Source organism: Trichechus manatus, unplaced genomic scaffold (genome assembly GCF_000243295.1).
Source record: "Trichechus manatus latirostris isolate Lorelei unplaced genomic scaffold, TriManLat1.0 scaffold00256, whole genome shotgun sequence".
NCBI classification, from domain to species: Eukaryota; Metazoa; Chordata; class Mammalia; order Sirenia; family Trichechidae; genus Trichechus; species Trichechus manatus.
The window spans coordinates 1,919,309-1,936,132 of record NW_004444192.1 but is presented as its reverse complement, the minus strand read 5'-3'; positions in this window follow the sequence as shown (position 1 = coordinate 1,936,132).

Here is a 16,824-nt window from a genome sequence, read left to right as displayed (position 1 = left end):
GTGATCTCTGTGTTTTCTGTTTTCTCCCCCTGTTCTGGAATTCTGATCACTCTCACATTTTTTCTTTTGATTGTATCCCACATAATTCTCAAGGCCTTTTCATTTTTCTCCATTCTTTTTTCTGATTTTTCCTCAAATATAGTTGTATCCATGGGTCTGTCTTGAAATTCGCTGATCCTGTCTTCCACCATTTCAAACCTGCTCCTCAGCCCTTCTATGACAACATCCATTTCTGAAATCTTGTTGTTTATCTTTTCACTTTCTAATTGTTGTTTTTGTATGATTTCTAGTTGTGCATTTATTTTAGCATTTTGTTCCTGCATTATTTTCCTGAATTCTTCCATTTTTTTGTCTGTATTTTCCATGAATTTGTCTATATTTTCCTCATTTTTGTCTGCTTTTTGCTTCAACCTTTGGATAGCTCTGAATATTAGAGATTTGAATTCCCTATCAGGTAGTTCTAGTGCCTTTTCTCCTACTGGGCAGTCATCTGGTGTTTTATTTTGGACACCTACTGGAACCATCCTGTCCTGTTTTTGTAAATGTTTTGCTGTTTTGGGGGCTTTCAGTAGTTATTTTCCTCATTTATTGATTGCAGATTTGTTTGTTTTGTCCTCCTCTTTTGTTTTATTTGGTTATATCTGAGCAGGCAGGCTGTGTGTTCTTTGTTATTTGCTCATCTGTGAGCATTATACTTTTCACTTCCTTCTCCAATTGGCAGAGTCAGTGGCTCAGATATGGTACAGCAGGGCTGGTCTAGCTGAAGAGGAGTTGCTGGGATGGTTTGTTTGTGGCACCTACTAGGGCCAACAGGGCGGTTGGTAATCAGTGTAGGGCAGGTTCTGGTAGGCCGTGCCTGCACTGCTTCTGGGTGTGATGTTCAGTGCATTGTGCAGGTAGCAGGATGGAAAGAGGAGGTTGTTATGTGTGGAGCTAAGTTGGGTGTGGGAAAGATGAGAGAGTGGAGAGAGGAACAGGTGCCAAAATTACAGAAACAAACAAAAAAGAGTGCTAAGACGGCTTGCCATTGAAGTGGAGAAAAACAAAAAGGAGAATAAGAAGAAAAAAAATAAAAGAAAAATTAATGAATAAAAATTAGAAAGAAAAAAGAAAAGTGTTCAGGGATGTGCAGCTATGAGGTCTGGGGAAGTTGCTCACAGGCAGTGAAGTATAGCCTGGCAAAAGGGGTAGAGGTGTCACTCAGTGTCAGGTATTCAGGAGACAGGAAGAGAAGTTAAGTATAGAGAGATGAGAAACTGAGTAATGAAGAAAGACAAAAAGGGAAAAAGAGAAAAGAAAAGAAAACAAACAAACAAAATAACCTCCAAAACAACAGAAAACAAGAAAAAGGAAATGTCCTCAGGGATCCCTCTGTGATTCTGCCCAAACTGAGGGGGTAGGTCTCAAGTCGTGCAGTACTGCCTGGCTAGAATGGGCTCCCAATTTGAGGAAAGAAAAAGAAAACAAAGAAACAATTTAAAACAAACAAACAAAAAAGTCCCAGGATCCCACCAGCATGACAGCACGGGGCAGGAAGCAGTCCCACACTCGAGCGGTGCTTCACAGCCTCTCAGGAAGGAGCAAAGATGGTGCACGGAGCCAGGTATTTGACAGAAAGGAGGGGGAGGTGAAGACAGGTATGGAAGAAATCAAAAGAAGCGGAAAAAAGCAACACCAGCAGCCAACAAATGGCACTCGGGGAGCTGGCCAGTGAGGGCAGGTGGAATCCAAGCAGCACTGGGATGAAGCTGGTGCTTCCCAGCTAAGAGACTGTGGCTGCAGGAAGCAGAGGAGGTCTAGTGGGGGTGAAGAAAGGTGGGGGGTGGAAAAGTGTATATTGCTGGTTACCGGGTATTCTGTCTCCTGCTGGAAGCTTTGTGAAGCTGCTTTCTCATATCCCTAGTTCATCCATCTCTGATAGGAGTCCAAATGGCGGATCCATTCTGCATTAGCTGATAAGGGACCTCTGCATGTTTCTCTCCTCACTCTCTATTCTCTGTCAGTTTCTTACTCCATTTGGTGCTTGGCTGAATTCTTTATCTCTTCATTTGATGCTTAGGGTTTCAGGATTGACATTTTCTCCACTTGGCTTAGTTTTTCGGATCTTTGCTCTGGAGGGATGGCCTGGTGCTTCTGTTTATAGTGTCATGTTGCCCAGAAGTCCCTGAAATGTCTTTTATTTTATCTGTTCATTATCTGGAGCTCTGGTGGCACAGTGGTTAATAGCTTGGGTGCTAAACAAAAGGTTGGCAATTCAAATCTACCAGCTGCTCCTTGGAAGCCCTGTGGGAAAGTTCTACTCTATCCTATAGGGTTGGTGTGAGTTAGAATCGATTTGATGGCAATGAATAATGGGCATTCATTGTCTACTCTTCCATGAACAATAGTGATAATTCTAGTGGTTAACAACAACTCTTCGTAAGTGTTAAATACAGTATGAAAATGCTGTAAAAAGAATTAGACACTTTTTTAAAAGGTGACTTTTTTCAAGTGTAGCTTCATTAATTAATCAATTTTATCAACTTTTACTCTGATGAACTGACTTCTTTATGATAATCCTACTTCTCTAGACACCTGCTTAGAAGATCTTAACTTCTAACATGGTTGCTGGAAAATAACAGCCCCCCCCCCCAGATAAATGGAAACTTACTGGTGCATCTTTGATTGAATCAAAGTTAATTAACTTTGAGGAACTTTTGTACTAATTGGTGACATGCACCTTTTTACTATTTTTCCAGAACTGATTATTTGAGAAGTAAACAGATTTTAAATGACTGAGCAATTGCTAGATACGTATAACTACAAAAAGATCTCCATATATATTTAATTAAATTGACCTTAAGCCATCCTGTAATGTTTATTTCAACAAGTAGCTCACCATGTGATCACTTCTGGGATATTTGTATGACTTGAAGCATCTTTTAGGTATCATAAGCATTCAAAACATCATTAAACTTTACTGCATGTGCATCTTTAGTGTCTGTAATATATATTACATTGAGAAAATGATGGCAAAGACCTACATTTCATTTATGTGGTTCCTATCTCATATCACCAATTACCAATACACTACATGAATTATTCATTGTTTCATGACGTCTCTATATAAAATATTTTACCAATTATATTAAAAACCAGGAAGGTAACTATTTTATTTTATTTTCTGCCTTTCTCACATAAAAATATTTGGAGAATTCCAACAGACTTCTTAATTAAATGCAAAGCAAAATTGAGATAGAAGAAAATCTTCCTAAAAAGTTGATAATTTAGCTAAAACTATTTCACAGAGTGGTAAAGTACATTTTAATCCAAATGTTGAAGATTCTATAGCTCTGACTGCACTTAACTGAATACAGTTTGTGTTGTTGTGTTTGTTAGTTGCCATCAAGTCAGCTCCAACTCATGGTGACCTTAAGTACAACAGAAAGATATGTTGCCTGGTACTGTGCCATCTTCATGATCAGTGGTGTGTTTGACTCCATTGTTTTGACTATTAGAGAAAAGCCTGGTGATTTACTTCTGAAAATTAGCCAAAGAAAACCCTATGGATCACAACATAATATAATTTAGAGTTTGTATATTTGTGGGAGGTGTTTGCTTCATTTTATCATAATATATATATACTATATATATATATATATATATATATGTGATGGTTGTGTGTCAACTTGGCTAGGCCATGATTCTCAGTGTTTTAATGTAATCACTCCCACGATTGAATATACTGTGAGTAGCCAATCAGATGAAAGGGAGTCTCCTTGGCAGTGTGGTCCGCATCTGAATATAAGCAGACTTTCTGGTTTTTTGCTCTCTCTGGATCTTGCGGCTGCCTCCTGTTGCTTCATCTCCAGTTCTTGGGACTTAAGCTGTCAGCTGATCTGCATAGCCTGTGAGTGGGAGCTCTGCTCTCTGACCTGCTGATCTTGGGCTTGCCAGTTTCTGTGGCTGCGTGGCTTGGGAGAGGCCTCTACCCTGATCCACACACTTGGGATGTTCTAGCCTCTACAATTGCATGAGCTGTTTCCTTGATATAAATCTCTCTCTATATATATATTTATACACTTTACTGGTTTTGCTTCTCTAGAGAACCCAGCCTAAGACAATTTGGTACTGAGAGTGGGGTGCTGCTCTAACAGATATCTAAAATGCGGAAGCAGTTTTGAAACTGTGAGTGGATAGAGGAGTGGCAGCAGCAGAGGACCAGCAGAAGCAGAGAACTTGCAGCAGCAGAGAAGCAGCAGCAAAGAAGGGGAAGTGGCAGAGAACCGGCAGCAGCAGAACCAGAAGACCAGTGCCAGATAGTACTGCAGCCGACCCATGGGGCAAAAGAGCTGAGTGCCTGTATGCAGGAGGCTTCCTGGCAGAGTAGGGTGCCTCTGGGCACTTATCGGTCGAGCTACCAAGTCTTGGAACACTTGCCCCAGCAGGGCAGATGCAGGCATGAGGCCCAAGGGCCAAGAGGCCACAGGAAGCAGAAGCTGAAGAAACAAAGAACACAAGCAGCTGAGCTGCCTCAGTCTCAAAAGGTACGGACGAGACCTTTGGGGTTCCAAAGGGTGGAGCTATGGTCTCTGGCGTTTCTAAGAGTGGAGTTGTCACTCTGATGGACTAGGAGAAAGTTTCGCCTAAAGCCAAGGGAGCAGAGTTGCCGTCCCAGTGGGCCTGGAAGGCAGAGCAGAAGCCCAGGCCCGAGGGGACTCCACTCAGAATCCGGAGACTGTGGCCAATACCTACAGTCTGGAGGGCAGGGACACTGTGTAAATTGTCTCAGAGAACAGAGGATTATTTTCAAGCCTTGAGGGCTAATGTAATGTGTTCTGCTAACTTGGTTGGTGCCTGTTATTCCTTTTTTCCCTGCAATTTCTCCCATTTGTAATGGAAATGTCTAGGTTTGTGCCTGTTCTGCCATTCTACCTTTGAAAGCAGATAATTTGTATTCTAAATTTCACAGATGAAGAGGAATTTTTGGATTTTGGACTTGGAGTTAAAACTTTTGCCGTGATATGATGAGATGAATATGTTGCAAGGATGTGATTTTTTGGGGGACCAAAGGGTGGAATGTCATGGATTGAATTGTGGTCCCCAAAAAATGTGTGTAGCAACTTGGCTAGGTCATGATTCCCAGTATTGTATGATTGTGTTACCTGATGTGATTTCCTTATGTGTTGTAAACTCTATCACTATGATGAGATTATATGTGACCTCCTTATGTGTTGTAAATTGTATCACTGTGATGAGGTTATACAATGAGGTTGACAAGATTAGATAGTGTCTTAATGCAATCTCTTTTGAGATATAAAAGAGAGAAGCAAGCAGAGACACATGGGAACCTCATACCACCTAGAAAGCAGTGCCGGGAGCAGAGCACGCCCTTTGGATCTGAGGTTCCTGCGCAGAGAAGCTCCCAGACCAAGTGAAGATTGATGACATGGACCTTCCTCCAGAGCCGACAGAGAAAGTGTTCCCTTGGAGATGACACCCTGAATTTGGGCTTGTAGTCTACTGGACTGTGAGAGAATAAACTTCTCTTTGCTAAATCCATCCACTTGTGGTATTTCTGTTAGAGCAGCACTAGATGACTAAGATTATATATATACAAATTTATATATGTATATAAATTGCCATCAAGTTGATTCCGACTCCTGGCAATTCCATGCATTACAGGGTAGAACTGCTTCTTGGCTATAATCTTTACAAAAGCAGATCTCCAGGACTTTTCTTCTGTAGTGCCACTGGTGAGTTCAAACCACCAATATTTAGATTAGTAGTTGAGTGCAAACCATATGTGCCACCCGGGGACGTTTTGATATATAAAACCAACACCAAACCTGTTGCTGTGAAGTCGATTCAGACTCATAGTGACTGTAAATATTACCCAATCAATATAAGCAGATGGGGAGATATTAGCTGGAACTGGCCTTGGCTTCAGGATTTTTCAGTGGAGGAGAAAATAAATCCATAATTAGGAAATGGAAAAGACACTTTGTCCCATCCCTTCTACCTGTCTTTCATATCAATTGTATTAACATTCTTTGTTTTCTCCTAGGAAAAAGTATGTTTTACTCATTTTGTCCTCTTTAAACATTCTCCTTTTTTGTACTTATCCCTTTTTATTGTGAATTAAAAAGACTGTAATACTTCAGTATTTTACTGAATATCAGTTGTTCAGACAAAGTAAATGATTTTAAATAAAAAGGAAGAAAAAAATATATGTATTAGCACAGCATTTGGCTCTCTACCTTGCTTACACTAATAATCCAGCCTGAATTTTCCTTGTCCTTTTTCATACTTCCTTCTCCTTGAGACAGCTCATTCAGTGGCTGCTGGCCTCTCCCATTAATTCGTACCAGTGGCACTCAAAATTTTACTGTGCATAAAAAACACACGGGAAGCTTTTCAAAAAATGTGAATTCGTTGGCTCCACTTCCAGACATGCTGATTCAGTAAGTTTTGAATGGAGTACAGGAACCTGAGATGTTTTAAAAGAAGTAATTTTAAGGACGGTAGTAAATAAACCACACATTGAGCCACACTGAAAGTAAGTAGACAGATAGATACATAAATACATAGATAGATAAAAAGAAATGCAACTTTGAATTAATCTCAATTCTTTCTAGTAAGCTTATACTAACCCTTGAAAAATAAAGGACATATAACAACTTCTAATTGAAACTATCAATTATGATTGACCTTGGAAATCAGGAGGTCAAACGTCGTCAGTCATGGATTTTTTAATCTTATTCAAATTTTGGTTAAAATATTTTAATTGGGATTCAAAATGATTCTATTGACTAAAATTAAGCATAAGGAAATATTTTTAAATACAAAGAAGCCATTAAAATCCAATTTTGGAAAGAAAAAAAACAAGAATTGACTTTATTCTTTTATATATGCAGCAGGGAAATTGAACATGAACTAAGGAGAAATATATAAAGGCTTATTAGCGTTCTCACATTGTTTACTTGAAGAAACACATTCTCATCAAACAATTTGCTTTCCAGAGTTAGAGCCTCCATGAAAAATATTTTAATTTCATTTTTGAAAAATGTTGTAGTCTTGTGAAAACTGGCAAATGGAGGGTTACTCACATTTGTTGTTCTCAGGAACACAGAAAATATTTCCAAGGTCATTTTTATCACGCTACGCTGACAATAAGTGAAAACTCTCATGGATAGACTTACTTGTGGAATAGAATGTTGTTTCCAATTTAACAAAAAAAAAAAAAAATCCAAAAAACTAGACAAAACATATACTGAGGGTTATCAGAAGATGGAGAAAGTTATAGCCCTAAGCTTCTTGATGCATCAAGAGAATCAAGGAGAAGTATAAATAGAAAAGTCAATTTCCAAGACACATTTGGTTAACTTTTCAATTGTGCTTGAACAAACTCTGCCCAGAGCTTTGTCGTGTCATGCCATATCCTGCATTCTCTGCCCTAACTCCTCCCCTACCTATCTCACTTCCTGATTTTGTCCCCTCCACCTCTTCTGTTTTAATTATGTTGAAGAAAACAAAATGTGGTAAATAATAGTGCCATTGGAAACAATGAGAATGTTAAGTACCGTAGGACAAAGCTTGGGAATCTCTGTCTCAAAGGAATTAATTCATTCAGTCAGTCAATGATGCAACTGAAATTTAAATCCAGGTCGGCCTGACTCTGCAATGTTCGTGATCTTTCTGTCTCCTTATGCCATCATCATTGAATACCCTCTCAGTGTTAGAAAAATGACTGGTTTTACTATATTTTGTAGTGACATATAAAAAACAATAAAACAAACCCATTGCCATCGAGTCGATTCTGACTTATAGCAACCCTAAAGGACAGAGTAGAACTGCCCCAAAGGGTTTCCAAGACCATTATCTTTATGGAAGCAGATTGCCACGTCTTCCTCCTGCAGGTGGGCTCAAACCACCCACCTTTAGGTTAACAGTGGAATGCTTAACCACTGCATCACTAGGGCTCCTTTGGTGAGATATAGGACTGCTTAAGGGGCTTTATATCTTACATGACTAATTTGTACTACCCAAAGTCTAAGCAACTTGCTGAAAAAGAAGAAGAAACAAAAAATGGAGTCAAGCAGTTATTGACACTAACTAGATGGTAGATTAGGTAATTTTTTATGAATTTAATTTTCTCTATTGTATAATCAATCAAAATACACAATCAACATTAAAACTATGATTAATTAATTGCTTGATATCATGTAAGCTAGCTAAGTGTAATCATTATTCTGTCTCAATTGATTAAAAAAATGACCACATAAACCTTGAAATCCTCAGAAAAAAAACGATAGAAATAATAGAACAAAACAAGAATAATATATAATTTTTATTGTGTACTTTCTGTAGGCCTGTCACTACTTTAAGCATGAATTAATTCTAAACCTCACAAAAATGTCATGAAGCCAGTTATTTTTATTTCTATTTAGCAGATGAGGAAACAGAAGCACAGAGCAAAAGTAAGTGGTGAAAGCTGGTTTGAACACAGGCATTTTTACTCCAGAGCCCACACCCTCAACCACTAGGCCTAACTGTTGGTATAGTTCTTCTTGAATGAGCTCATCAAAGAACCTTTCCCCTAGCAGAATCTCCCGCAAATGAGTTAAGAAGAGAAGGTACTGGTATTCTACTTCTAGCTGTGTTGGCAATTCAAGCCTACCCAGCAGTTCCATGGGAGAAAAATTCAGCAATCTGCTCCCATAAAGACTACAGTCTAGAAAACCCTACGGGCCAGTTCTACTCTGTCATATGGGATTACTAAGAGTTGAAATCTATTCAACAGCACTTAACCACCACAACAGCTGTGTCAGGAAACAATCCAGACCCAATTCTGCAGAGCAAAGCTTTGAAAATGGGAAAGTCTGTTCTCAAAATCAAAAATACATAATATTCTGAAAGAACTGTAAATAGGCCTCTCCAGGAGATCCTTCTGGGCCCCAGCTTTTTGTGCTGACATTTGATTACCACTGTGGACAGTGTCAGAGCAGTCTGCAAACCAGATTACACAGAAATCTTAGAAAAGAATCAAAATTAATAATTTCTTAGTTACTCCAAAGAATAGTCATGGCGCTTTTATCAGATACAACCATAGTGACACCTCAAATATCAAGTATGAGCAGGGAAGGAGGTGATCCAAACACATGCAGTTCTGGAAAGCAAGTGGTGTTGACCCCTTTAAAAATGAAAATTTTAAATTTATTCTAAATTAAAAATCTTTCTTGATAGTAATTAGACATTCTAATACACAAATTCTGATATATGTGTGCATGTGTGTATATATACATATACACAAATGCATATATCAGTGCTTTTTCCCCAGAGTATGATGAATACAAGTTAATATCCTCTGAATAATTTAAGAGTCTTGCCTAACCTTAATCATTCCATGGTTCTGATAGTCTCTGTAAGTACCAAGGCATTAATCCTTTCATCACATATGAACTGGTTGCTACTCTCTACCAGGTACTGGGGTTATAAATATAAAAAAGACATAGGCCTTGGTTTCAAGGAGCTCAGAGTATTGCTGGGGAGACAGAAAATGGGCTACATTCTATAAGAAGTGTGCTCATTCATTCAACACACTTTTATTTAACAGTTAACATTTGTCAGGCAACATAAGGGATGTTGCAGTAGCTCGCATGTTGCCATGATGCTGGAAGCTATGCCACCTGTCTTTCAAACACCAGCAGGGTCACCCATGGTGCACAGGTTTTAGTAGAGATTCCAGACTAAGACAGATTGGGAAGAAGGGCCTGGTCATCTACTTTTGAAAATCAGCCAATGAAAACCTTATGGATCACAACAGAACATTTTACAACTTGCTTACTTTAGACACGTTTTCAGGAGGGATCAATTGCTAGAGGGGGTCATAATGTTTGGTGTAGTAGAGGACCAGTGAGGGTAAGGCAGATCTTTGGTGAGATGGATTGGAACAGTAGGGGCAACGATGAACTTGAACATGCTAGTGGTCATGACGATGATGCAGGACTGGGCAACGCTTTACTCTGTTTTATGTAAAAGATTGCCATGAGTCTGAGCTGACTCGACGGCAGCTATCTATCTATCTATCTATCTGTCTGTCTGTCTATCTAAGAATACAAAGGTGATTAAGACACAATCCCTGTTTTCAAGTTACTCACCAACATGTAGAGGGACCAAGGGGCCTTGGGAACAGAGCAGAGAATTCCTGGGTAGTGGCTGGAAAGACTCAGAAGAAGTGGTACCTGAGCAGAACTCTGAGATATTTAGAAACTTGCCAGTAGGATGAAGGAGAAATGCATTGGACAGAATCCCTGTGGCACAAAGGCAGGAAACACTGCTGGAAGGTCTGAGCCTTAAACATGAATAGCCCTGTCTTTAGTCAAGTTTTCAATTAACCTTTCTGAGCCACTGAGAAAAGAGGTCTGTGAGAAAGCCAGCTTGACTTCTGCTTCTCAAAGTGTGGACCTTCAGCACTATCTGGAACCTGATTAGAAATGCAGAACCTCTGGTCCTACCAGAGACGTACTAAGTCAGAATGTGCATGTTAACAAGATCCTCAGGTGCTTCCCATGTATATTCAAGTTTACTCAATTCTGATCTGGGCCAGTAACCCTGAACTGTGCCTGCACCCTGGAATTACATTTGGCATGTTAAAGAATACCCCTGATCTGATCCCACCCCCACAACTCTGATCTGTTTACTTTACCTGGAGCCAGAACATGCTCACAATTTTCTACGTCTCCAAGTGATTCACAATTTTCTAGGTCCCCAAGTGATTCTAATGTGCAACTAGGGTTTAGAAGCACTGACTAAAGACAATATTCCCTAAAATTGGCACTATGTCAGATTTACCTGAGCAGAGTACTGTTGCAAACATAATTATCCACAGTTCTTAAGGATGAGTAGGACTTGTTGACAATCTGTGTGTGTGTGTGTATGAGAGAGAAAGAGATGGAGAGGGGGAAGGAAAGGGAAAGGTTTGATTGCGCCACCACGTTTGTAAACCAATGATCAAAGAAGAAAAGCATAAACAAAAAATTCATGATCCACAGAACCTTGACACCGAGGGAAGGCCAGGAGTTTTAATTGGAATAATAACATACGCCATCTAACTTAACAGGATTGTTTTCAGGATATACATGCAAAACCTCTGTTAATTATAAAAATATTATAAATTAAGAATTTGAAGGCCTAATATATACATGGAAAGTCACCAAATCTAAATGAGTGACATTATCTTATGCATATTGTGTCCGCCTGATTAAAAAACAGCTATGCTTCCGTGAGTTTTCCTCTTTCGAGTGTGGGAGCTATAGTGTCCACTTAAAAATATGGCAGGTCCCCCCTCATAAACATAGTTGTTGGGGAAGTGCATACTATTGTCAGGCACAGCATGAAGGTAATGAGCTTGCTACACATTGTGATTTGAGTCATTGCCAGGGGCACAAGTGGCAGAGGTGGGAAGGAGTGTATGGATGTACACTCTGCTGGCACCATACATGTGAATTTCCCAGAGGCACCTGGGCATCAGTTATTCCTGAAGGTATCTAATGCTATAGAAGCCCTCAATAGAAAGTGGGAATAGACCAAGGCTATACCATTGACATGGGACCCTGGTGGCACAGTGGTTAAGCATTTGGCTGCTAACCAAAAGGTTAGCAGTTTGAATCCACCAGCCACCCCTTGGAAGGCCTATGGGGCAATTCTACTCTGTCCTATAGGGTTGCTATGAGTCGAAATGGACTCGATGACAGTAAGTTATAGCATTGACAGCCATTGTTAATGGTGGCTGTTTAAGATAGTTTAAGTCAACATTTCTAAGTATAAAGTTTATGACAGTTTTTGAAGAGTTCAGTGATAACACTTGAGGTTATTCAAACTATTTTTACTTCATAAGCCTGTGTGTTATCTCCAATTTTTTTTTCTTTTTCACAAAAAGACAGTGCTTGTAAACACTGTAAAAGGGAGGTCTGTTTTTGTATTTCTTGTCATCTCTTTCCAAGTGAAACCCTGTGTTACAGCATCTTTTAATGGCTGTGTCTACCCTGAAGAAACTTACAAGGTCACTTGAAACAGGGGGTTTTCACTAAAATAGATTTGCCTGGAGAAGTATTGAATTCCTCATCCTCATAAATAGACACGTTTCTTGTAATTGCTTTAAAATTCAAATTGATAAAAGGAATTAAGGTCACTGGAGGAGAGGGATAAAAAGGAACAAGAATATCTCAGAATTATGTAGCTAGAAGGGAGCTCCAGGGATCTAGCTTTTTGCTTACTGAAAGGACTACAACGAGGGGGTGACCTTAACCTTAAAAACATCTCCGAGAAGTAGCCATCGTCACCCTCTTTGGAAAAGGACTTTTCAAAGGTTATTCTAATCTAAAACCTTTCCTGGCCACAGTTACCTCCTCTTCATTTGTCTTCTGGAAATGACATCTCTTCACAGACTTAAATCTTTTACTTCAGTTGTTCCAACCCTGAGGTTAACTTGGCTTTACATGAAGTAACCCAGGTTTCTGGAGCTCTTCCCTTATTCTCAGTCTTTCAATCATTCACCTATACTCCTCACACATAACAGATGATTGATAAATATTGATTGTATTAAATTCACTTGATTGATTTCCTTCTAGTTTGCTAGTTAGGTCACCTCTAGTTTCAGTTAGGAGGTCTTAAAGTGGCAGATGATACTCTCAAAAGAAGATTTAAATAGTTCTGAGTAGTGTGAAGAGAGTGGTGCAGTGGTTAATTGCTTGGCTGCTAACATGAAAAGTCAGTGGTTCCAACCCACCAGCCGCTCCACGGTAGAAAGATGTAGCAGTCGGCTTCCATAAAGATTACAGCCTTGGAAACCCTGTGGGGCAGTTCTACTTTGTCCTATAAGGTAGTTATGAGTCAGAATCGACTCGATGACAATGAGTTTGGTTTTTGGCTATTTCATTGTCATCCGGCTTTTCAACCAGTCTTGTTCTGTGGAGTTTATTTTCGAGCTGAGTGAGGTTTACTCTTAGAGACAGATACACGTTAGGAGGATCATCTTTTTATTTATTAACCAGAGACTCTGTCTCACAAGACTGGTTTATCTGCCTATAGCAAACAATGATCACATATGCCCTAAGTGATTGATTACTGACTGTCAGCAAATATACCTGGCCTAAGTATCTGGGTGAGCTGTCTTCACAAGATTCTTTCTTTTAATTATTACATTTATTTATTCCAGTTGAGTTCAGTTATGTTTTTTGAGTACATATTACATACCAAGCACTGTATTGGAAATAAAATTGTGAAAGAATACAGTCCATGTTTTAAAGGCACTAAAATCCGCTTGGTGAGACACAAGTAAACAACTTATTATAATCCTAATTCAAATTTGTAGATATAAGGACAGAGGTTTCATAGGGTCTTGTGGGACCAAAGATGAAGGGTGCATAGTGGAAGGCTCACTTGGAAAATGGCGCAGCAGCAGTCTGTCCAGAGAACACGTACATAATTACAGCAAAGAGAGTCAGACACTGTGGAGGAATTTTCTTCCAGGTGGCAGCTGGTGGCTGTTCTTCTAGTCACTGCAGGGATATGTCCATCAAATAAAACAAACAAAAAAACAAAAAAGGGTGGAAAAAGGAAAGAAAACAGAAGGCAGGATAAAAAACTGGCACTTCTCCCTTGCGAAGCTCCTAGAACAACTTGACTCTGACTCTACTGGTAGCCCTATAATTTCCTCCTTCTTGCTACCTCATGGTAACATTATCTTCACAATATTGTAGCAATTTTCATGTGACTAGACATCGGGTTTACCCTGTAGCACCTTCTAACCAACCAAAGTGGCTGTGACTTACTTTCCTTCCTTTTGATTCCAGCAGCATTTTTGCCAGTCTCACTTCTTTGGCACACAGGATTCTCCTGCCCCTTTGTCAGAGTCGACTCCAAATTCTTGGGGGCAGGGACAGACTGTCATTCATCCTTGCAGAACCTGTTACACGGGTGAGGAATCTGTTCACTGGGTTGCCCCCCAAGATATTGCTATAGAAGGAAAGGCCTATTCTAATGTTAACCTCAGATTGTAATTTTGTCAGCCTTACAGACAAAATCTCATTTTGGACTTTATCTTATTTTACATTCTCCCTAATGGTTCACGTTCCACCTGGAATCTCCTTTCTTTAGACTATATAGAGAACAGTAACCGTACATACATTCCCTATCTCTACCTTTTATATCTACTCAATTTTCCACCAAATCTCATAGTCACAGCAAATAGCTTTTAAGTCTGTAGAATAGCATTTCTCAAAATGTGTTCTATAAAATAGAAGTTCTATGAGACATTTGGAGAATGGAGATTTATGATCAAATAAGTTTAAGAAAAAAACAATGCAAAGCATCTCAGTAGTCATATTATTAAAAAAAAAAACTTTTGATATCTCTCAAGGTTAGCATTCTAAAGATCAGAGTAACCTCAATAGGTTTTTAATAATAAAGACCCATCGGGCCCACCTGAGACTTGCTGAATCAAAGTATTTTGTATGTCTGAGAAATATATATATTTTTAATATCCTTAGTATTTATAATGTGACTATCGTGGTCTAGATTCCAGAACAAGTATCCAAGGACCTCCATTCTACAAAATTCTTTAATACCTCTTTATTGATCATTGGTCAAAACCCTCCCCTTCACACTGTTCACAATTCTTCATGATGTTATCTTTTGCATTTTTAGGAAAACTATGTAACTACTTAAAACATTTGCGAGTATGATGAAACTAGTGCATGAAGACAGTCCCTCCAGGTGGCCTTTTCAGATTTTACTTCCTGAAGTCTATGCTTCTTATTTGCTTTTCTCTCCCCAACCACTCTTTCCCTAACTTAATGTTGATGTGTATCCATGATTTCACAGAGCTTTAGCATCCCTTGAGTACTAACAGGAAACACGTAAGACACTGTCGACTTCAATGCTAATACCTTTGCAAGCAGCGATAAATTATTATTACTTTTTTAATGGATTCACAAAAATATATTTTAACTTCTGAAGCTAATCTACCCAACAATATGGAAAAAGAATCTTAACTATTTTAGGTGTAGGGTTTTAATCTTTATTTTCATAAAAAAATTAGTTTGAAGTGGGAAAAAATACAGCTAAGTCTAAAAGTGGCCAAGTAATCGTAATGTGTGTTGTAAATTACAGTCTAGTGCATAATTAGTGCAAAAAAGAAAATAGGTGGGGAGTGGTTAGTGAGAGGATGACAAGTTAATGAGGAAGAACTAGTATGTAATAGAGACTAATTTTCAACTGAAAATAACATTTGCATTGAATCTCAAGTGTAGGATTACTTGGAAATTATCAGAAATGTGAGACGATGAAAAGATTTTTTGAAATATTTTTCTTTTTAAAAATAATTTGCTTCCTCCTCTGTAGAGTTACTCTCAAGACTACTAAGAAATAGCATTTGATAATCATATTGTTTCTTTCCTGCATCCCTATTTTCATCTTTTAATTAAAGACTCATTACGTTTCCACTTATGAAATCAAAGTTTGCTCAATCAGCAGAAATGAACAAAAAGAAGAGATTTTTAGCACAACTACACTGTCACCTTCTATTGTTTTAGCTGCTTAAAAAATTAATTTTGTTTTTTACTGCATGAACCAAAAATAGTGTTTGGAATTAATGATATCAATAATAATAAATAAGTTGTAAAACTAATCAAGATGTTTAAACTAACTTGGGCTCATGCCAAAATCCCCTTCTGCCCTTTCTCTTATTTCACAGAGGACAATGAGTATTTATACATTTTTTTCTAAGATCTGACAGAGTTTGCAATAAAAGAGTAAGATCCCACTTACATATTGATGACATTTATTTTCTGGCAGCTCTTCTCTGTTAAAGAACAGAGAACTTTGAACAATTGTGATGCTTAATTTAGAAATAAAGACTTTTTTTCTGGATGAAGGGGACAGTAGGTTAGATTTCTGCCCTGATACATGGTTTCTTCATGATTGAACACTCCCCAAATTCTAGTAAAGAAATCAATGGCCCAGGAAACAGTGACTAAAATCCATGATGTGGCAATGAAAAGTCCAAGGAGGACAGCTGTGTTGAAGGACTATTTAAATCTTCTTTTGAGAGTATCATCTGCCGCTTTAAGACCTCCTAACTGAAACTAGAGGTGACCTAACTAGCAATCTAGAAGGAAATCAATCTAGTGAATTCAATACAATCAATATTTATCAATCATCTGTTATGTGTGAGGAGCATAGGTGAATAAGTGGAGAGTAGCAGCAGGAAGAAGGACTACAGGATCATTGCAATTGTTGCCAAGGAAGCATTTTTGTCTATATGTAGGTATGTGTGTGTATATGTATGTGTATGTGTATATATATATGTATATATATATATATATACAAACATATATATACACACACACACACATATATATACACATACACACAAAAATGTTTGTCAAACTGATAGGAGAAAATAACATATAATTGTTTTATTTACATATCCTTGAGATTCAGAACCTTCTCAAATATTTATTAACTTCTTGTATTTCTTTTGTTATCTGAATTGTATGTTTGAATGTACGTACTTGTAGTCTTTTTTGTTGTTGTTGTCTCTCTCTTTTTTTTTTTTTAATTGTGGTAAATATATATGTAACAAAACATTTACTATTTTGACATTCTTCACATGTACAATTCAATAGCATTAATTATATTTATCATGTTCTTCAACCATCACTATTATCCATTTCCAATATTTTTATCACACTTATAAAAGCTCAGTGTTCCCTAAGCAATGTTCCTATTTTATTGAATTGACATTTATTCGTTCTTCATGTAATATGAATATTAAAAATT